This window comes from Pseudophryne corroboree, chromosome 10, assembly GCF_028390025.1.
Source record: "Pseudophryne corroboree isolate aPseCor3 chromosome 10, aPseCor3.hap2, whole genome shotgun sequence".
NCBI classification, from domain to species: Eukaryota; Metazoa; Chordata; class Amphibia; order Anura; family Myobatrachidae; genus Pseudophryne; species Pseudophryne corroboree.
This window is the reverse complement of record NC_086453.1, coordinates 122273005-122280371: the sequence shown is the minus strand read 5'-3', so window position 1 is coordinate 122280371 and position 7367 is coordinate 122273005.

Genomic DNA, 7367 nt, shown 5'->3' with positions numbered 1-7367 from the left:
ATTCTATTAAGGGATGGTTACCTAATAGCTGTGCCTCCACTCAAGCTATGTGTAGTATTTAACTACCGTTAAGGCTTGCTTGAGTAAGCCTGATCTCTATCCTTAGGGGATGATTCCCTTATATCATAGATATATTATCTAATATACCTGTCTCTTTCTTCCAGGATCTTCAGATCAACTTCCAGACGGACCACACACACATGGAAAGTATAACACTTTAATGACCAGTACCAAATGGATTAAGTATACATTAACATTTCATCAATTACACATTCCCCTTTAAGTCATTAATCCATGCTAACCCCCTGTCAATTAGGCCTATGCACAGTACCTGCATGCAATACAACAAATCCTTTTTCTTTTCAAGATACCCTTAGGTGTTAGAGTGACCCGGGTACTCTTAATATGATAGTGCACTATAAGGGCCCATAAACTTCCTAAAAATAACAGCAGTTAATACAGAATGTCTGACACTATGTTTTAGTATCAACTATCAGTTCTCCCTTCAGTTAAAGAGAAAGATGTTTGGCTCAGTCTACTTATGGTAGCGATTACTTTCTCCTATAAGGTTACTTATAGTTCCTCCTTGGCAGATAACAGAAAGTATCTATTTAGCTCATAGATAGTAACATCAACAGTTGATTACCAAGGAATCTGTATCCTTTCCTCAGTAAAAATGTTACCGTAGTTGTCCAGTATTAAACTAAACTCCTAAGAAGCTGGTATGATAAACCTTTGTTATGCTGCGTCCTTGTGTCCATTTGAAGTAGCTGATGCTTTCTATATTTCAGAGCATATATAGCTTTTCGATTCCTGTATGCCTCAAATTATTGTTGTCTCTTAGGACGAGTCTATATTAAATATATCTGCAAGAGATTGTTTCTCTTATCATAGTCACAGCCAGCTCAAATCCTTTAACTTTAAAACTAATACTAGGGTATTCAATTATCCGCAAATTCGCGGCAATTTTTCGCCCGAAAATTTTTCGCGGCAATCGGCCGAAAATTGCAGCGAAAACGCTCCATTTTTCGACCTATTCCATTCCGACCGGGTTTCACGTGAAAATTCTTGCAGTAAAAAGTGCAGGTGAAAATGGGGAAATCAGCCTGTACCCCAAAAAATGCTAAACTAACATAGGAAAGCAGAAGAGAAGTGTGTTAGAGATCACATTAGAGAGTTTTTGGGGACTTAAATTGTGTGAAATGGCGGTTATATGCATTTTTTTTAAAATGCAAAAAATTGATAGAAAGCAAGTTTTTTTGAGCAAAATAAATGCTCTCATTAAATTTGGGGTACATGAAAATGGGTATAAGTATATATTTGGGTCATTTTAGGGTACTTTAAAAAAAAGTGGAAACAGACCGATTACTCCCATCTGCAAGCCTAAAAAACACCTGTCCCACTCATAAAGCACCCCAATATACCTGTCCCATACCTTGAACCCCAATTTCCATCACTTTTTACTTTTTCACCCCAAAAATGACGTCATTATTGGCCAATTAAAAATAATTAAAAACTTCAACGTGCCTAATTAGTCATAAAGGGGGGTGTCCCAGGAGTTCTGTACCATATCCAAACATTTTTACCTTAAAATAGTGACTTTTCCCAACTTTTCACCTGCTTCAGAGAAGGTGAAGTGAAATTAGTGAAAACATGATCACCGATAAATTTTCCAGGATAATTGAATAGGCTGTAATTGCATTTCACGTGAAAAGTCCGGTTTTTCACCCGAAAACTGGACTTTTCACGTGAAAAGTCCGTTATCACTGCTAATTGAATATGGCCCATAGTCTCTTACGTGTCAGTCCTTCTTACGGGTTCACGAATATACATATAACACAGTTGTATTAAAGTACCACAAGCTAGTCCTTGAATCGGGATGATATTCTAATCCTTTGTGGCTAAGAGGCTTTAACATCCATCCAATGTCACTGTAGTATGGCTACCTTTAATGTCCTTGACTCTAATTCTGCTAATTCAGGGGCATAAATACACACATTAGGTGGCAGCTTTAGGGTGTTACTTTCTATTTAGCGCTGCGGAACAATGTCTCTGGCTCTCCTTTGACTGATGTGATGCTGATATATGGGGGAGCTTTAAAACTATTTATGAAGCGTTAAACAGTTCAAGTTTCACTCCACTCCTCCTGTTACATATATATACCCAGTGCTTTCTACCTTCTCCTTAGCACTATGATTAAGCCATACATGGAACTGTCATTATAGGTCACTCTGACTACTGTGACCCATTACTATCCTCCTGCTTAATAGCCATTATTGCGGCCTAGCCCTGGAGTCCTTAGTCCCAATATGAAATTAACGTACCATAGTCACCTATGGCTTGCTGTGCTTAGTGTAGGGGTAATATAAATGGCTGGATTATGCACTCACACTTCTACGATCTAGTGATGCTGCAGCAGGATGCTCCCCCGACTCCTCCCTTACACTTACAGCCACACAGAATGGAGCCTCTGCTGCTGGTCCTGGCTTCTTTGTTGTGGCTGTCAGAGTCTGTGCCGGTAATAGGAGGAACCCTCTCTGTCTCCCTGTCATAGGTGCGCCCTTCCAATACTGCTTGGTGAGTTGACTAGCGCTGATGCCGGGTTCTATGAACAGTGCTGAGTCTCAATGCTGCTGTCACCACCTTTACAGTAAGGAAGCCCTGTTCTGGCTACACACACTAAGCCCCCTCCGGCCGCCGCAATGTATACCGCTCAGCTCTAATGCGGGCGACGGCCGGAGCAGCAAAAAACTATGTCCTCTCACCAAGGGATATGCAGTCTCTTCCTCAGCTATACTCACAGTACCTCCCCACCCCTCTCTAGTAGTCACATGACCCACTCTGAGGTGATGCTCCGCCCACTGGCAATCACCCCACTAGGTGACTGACAGTTAGGAGCACAAGGACATTAACCCTTTAGATACACTGTGAAACCATAAAATAAGCCTTAATTGTATTCACCACTACATTTACATCAATGTACATACAATTACATATCTGTGAACTGTATTATTTACCTCACAACATGCATACAGTATTACAACATCCATTAACTTTTATATATGAATAATATATATGCTTATACTCCATATTAGTCACCATATTATAACTACCTCAGTATAAGTGTTGTTTAAACCCTAAATCAGGGTTACAGATACATGCACTATGTCAGTTTTTTAACCCTTCTATTGGTCATGGTGTTAATTCACAGACATATCCACAGACGTATCCAATTACCCGTGATAGTGCTGCGGGTGTGTTCTTAGCGGGTTTTTCATCACCCTATCCAATAAGGTCCTGCGAATAACACCTGTTTTTCATGCGAAAATACATAGGTCCCGTGAAAAGCCGTGGACCTATGTATTTTCGCAGCACTTATCAAGGATCTAAGGGGCACAAGAAGCATAGTCCCCGATAAGTGCCGGCATCGGGGTTAAGCTACAGCTTATCGGGGCTAATTGGATAGCCCCTGGCGAACCAATTACCTGCAGTCAATTACCACGGCTAATTGGATACCATCCATAGGGGTATATTTACTAAACTGCAACTTTATAGACGGGAGGTGTTGCCATAGCAACCAATCAGATTCTAGCTATTATCTTCTTAAATCAGCTAGATAAATGTTAAGTATAATTTGATTGGTTGCTATAGGCAACATCTCCACTTCTAAAAAAACAGCACTTTAGTAAATATACTAGAGATGAGCGCCGGAAATTTTTCGGGTTTTGTGTTTTGGTTTTGGGTTCGGTTCCGCGGCCGTGTTTTGGGTTCGACCGCGTTTTGGCAAAACCTCACCGAATTTTTTTTGTCGGATTCGGGTGTGTTTTGGATTCGGGTGTTTTTTTCCAAAAAACCTAAAAAACAGCTTAAATCATAAAATTTGGCGGTCATTTTGATCCCAAAGTATTATTAACCTCAAAAACCATAATTTCCACTCATTTTCAGTCTATTCTGAATACCTCACACCTCACAATATTATTTTTAGTCCTAAAATTTGCACCGAGGTCGCTGTGTGAGTAAGATAAGCGACCCTAGTGGCCGACACAAACACCGGGCCCATCTAGGAGTGGCACTGCAGTGTCACGCAGGATGGCCCTTCCAAAAAACCCTCCCCAAACAGCACATGACGCAAAGAAAAAAAGAGGCGCAATGAGGTAGCTGTGTGAGTAAGATTAGCGACCCTAGTGGCCGACACAAACACCGGGCCCATCTAGGAGTGGCACTGCAGTGTCACGCAGGATGTCCCTTCCAAAAAACCCTCCCCAAACAGCACATGACGCAAAGAAAAAAAGAGGCGCAATGAGGTAGCTGACTGTGTGAGTAAGATAAGCGACCCTAGTGGCCGACACAAACACCGGGCCCATCTAGGAGTGGCACTGCAGTGTCACGCAGGATGTCCCTTCCAAAAAACCCTCCCCAAACAGCACATGACGCAAAGAAAAAAAGAGGCGCAATGAGGTAGCTGACTGTGTGAGTAAGATAAGCGACCCTAGTGGCCGACACAAACACCGGGCCCATCTAGGAGTGGCACTGCAGTGTCACGCAGGATGTCCCTTCCAAAAAACCCTCCCCAAACAGCACATGACGCAAAGAAAAAGAAAAGAAAAAAGAGGTGCAAGATGGAATTGTCCTTGGGCCCTCCCACCCACCCTTATGTTGTATAAACAGGACATGCACACTTTAACCAACCCATCATTTCAGTGACAGGGTCTGCCACACGACTGTGACTGATATGACGGGTTGGTTTGGACCCCCACCAAAAAAGAAGCAATTAATCTCTCCTTGCACAAACTGGCTCTACAGAGGCAAGATGTCCACCTCATCATCATCCTCCGATATATCACCGTGTACATCCCCCTCCTCACAGATTATCAATTCGTCCCCACTGGAATCCACCATCTCAGCTCCCTGTGTACTTTGTGGAGGCAATTGCTGCTGGTCAATGTCTCCACGGAGGAATTGATTATAATTCATTTTAATGAACATCATCTTCTCCACATTTTCTGGATGTAACCTCGTACGCCGATTGCTGACAAGGTGAGCGGCGGCACTAAACACTCTTTCGGAGTACACACTTGTGGGAGGGCAACTTAGGTAGAATAAAGCCAGTTTGTGCAAGGGCCTCCAAATTGCCTCTTTTTCCTGCCAGTATAAGTACGGACTGTGTGACGTGCCTACTTGGATGCGGTCACTCATATAATCCTCCACCATTCTTTCAATGGTGAGAGAATCATATGCAGTGACAGTAGACGACATGTCCGTAATCGTTGTCAGGTCCTTCAGTCCGGACCAGATGTCAGCATCGAAGAACGCACAGTTCTTTGCGGTGCTACTGCTTTTGCCAGCTTTAGTCCTTTCATTTTTCTAGCGAGAGGCTGAGTGCTTCCATCCTCATGTGAAGCTGAACCACTAGCCATGAACATAGGCCAGGGCCTCAGCCGTTCCTTGCCACTCCGTGTGGTAAATGGCATATTGGCAAGTTTACGCTTCTCCTCCGACAATTTTATTTTAGGTTTTGGAGTCCTTTTTTTACTGATATTTGGTGTTTTGGATTTGACATGCTCTGTACTATGACATTGGGCATCGGCCTTGGCAGACGACGTTGCTGGCATTTCATCGTCTCGGCCATGACTAGTGGCAGCAGCTTCAGCACGAGGTGGAAGTGGATCTTGATCTTTCCCTAATTTTGGAACCTCAACATTTTTGTTCTCCATATTTTAATAGGCACAACTAAAAGGCACCTCAGGTAAACAATGGAGATGGATGGATTGGATACTAGTATACAATTATGGACGGACTGCCGAGTGCCGACACAGAGGTAGCCACAGCCGTGAACTACCGCACTGTACTGTGTCTGCTGCTAATATATAGACTGGTTGATAAAGAGATAGTATACTCGTAACTAGTATGTATGTATAAAGAAAGAAAAAAAAAACACGGTTAGGTGGTATATACAATTATGGACGGGCTGCCGAGTGCCGACACAGAGGTAGCCACAGCCGTGAACTACCGCACTGTACTGTGTCTGCAGCTAATATAGACTGGTTGATAAAGAGATAGTATACTCGTAACTAGTATGTATGTATAAAGAAAGAAAAAAAAACCACGGTTAGGTGGTATACAATTATGGACGGACTGCCTGCCGAGTGCAGACACAGAGGTAGCCACAGCCGTGAACTACCGTACTGTGTCTGCTGCGACTGGATGATAAATGATATAAAAAATATATATATATCACTACTGCAGCCGGACAGGTATATATTATATAATGACGGACCTGCTGGACACTGTCTGTCAGCAGAATGAGTTTTATTTTTATAGAATAAAAAAAAAAAAAACACACAAGTGAAGTCACACGACGAGTGTTTAACTTTTTCAGGCAATCACAATATAAGTATACTACTAACTATACTGGTGGTCAGTGTGGTCAGGTCACTGGTCAGTCACACTGGCAGTGGCACTCCTGCAGCAAAAGTGTGCACTGTTTAATTTTAATATAATATGTACTCCTGGCTCCTGCTATAACCTATAACTGGCACTGCAGTAGTGCTCCCCAGTCTCCCCCACAATTATAAGCTGTGTGAGCTGAGCAGTCAGACAGATATATAATATATATAGATGATGCAGCACACTGGCCTGAGCCTGAGCAGTGCACTGCACAGTGCACACAGATATGGTATGTGACTGACTGAGTCACTGTGTGTATCGCTTTTTTCAGGCAGAGAACGGATATATTAAATAAACTGCACTGTGTGTCTGGTGGTCACTCACTATATAATATATTATGTACTCCTGGCTCCTGCTATAACCTATAACTGGCACTGCAGTAGTGCTCCCCAGTCTCCCCCACAATTATAAGCTGTGTGAGCTGAGCAGTCAGACAGATATATATAATATTATATATAGATAATAGATGATGCAGCACACTGGCCTGAGCCTGAGCAGTGCACACAGATATGGTATGTGACTGACTGAGTCACTGTGTGTATCGCTTTTTTCAGGCAGAGAACGGATATATTAAATAAACTGCACTGTGTGTCTGGTGGTCACTCACTATATAATATATTATGTACTCCTGGCTCCTGCTATAACCTATAACTGGCACTGCAGTAGTGCTCCCCAGTCTCCCCCACAATTATAAGCTGTGTGAGCTGAGCAGTCAGACAGATATATATAATATTATATATAGATAATAGATGATGCAGCACACTGGCCTGAGCCTGAGCAGTGCACACAGATATGGTATGTGACTGAGTCACTGTGTGCTGTGTATCGCTTTTTTCAGGCAGAGAACGGATTATAAAGTAAACTGCACTGTCCTCACTAGTAAACTCTCTCCACTCAGTCTCTACACTTCTACAGTAACA